We start from the raw sequence: 385 nt of genomic DNA on the forward strand, positions 1-385 counted from the left end.
TAAAAAAGGACTTCTTATTGTCCTTAATCTGGGAAGCTAGTCCTAATTCCATCTCTGCCTTGGCCTTCCTGACTGCCCCCCTACATCCCCGAGCGACTGCAGTATAGCTATCCCTGGTGATGACCCCTTTTTTCCATTGGGTGTAAGCCTCCTTTTTAGCAAGGAGACATTCCCGGCTGCTTTTGGTGACCCATGGAGGCTTGTGTACTCTCCTGCCCCCTTTGACCCTCCTGGGGATTACCTTCCTTTGGGCTTGGAGGATCGTCTCCTTAAGGAGCGACCACTCTCCTTGGACACCCGGCTCCCCTCCCCTCTGGGACCTCAGCGCTTCCCCAACTATCCTCCTTAGCTCGTTGAAGTTTGCCCTCCTGAAACCTAGGGCTGC

Source organism: Gavialis gangeticus, unplaced genomic scaffold (genome assembly GCF_001723915.1).
Source record: "Gavialis gangeticus isolate Ggan-Ray unplaced genomic scaffold, GavGan_comp1, whole genome shotgun sequence".
Taxonomy (NCBI): Eukaryota; Metazoa; Chordata; order Crocodylia; family Gavialidae; genus Gavialis; species Gavialis gangeticus.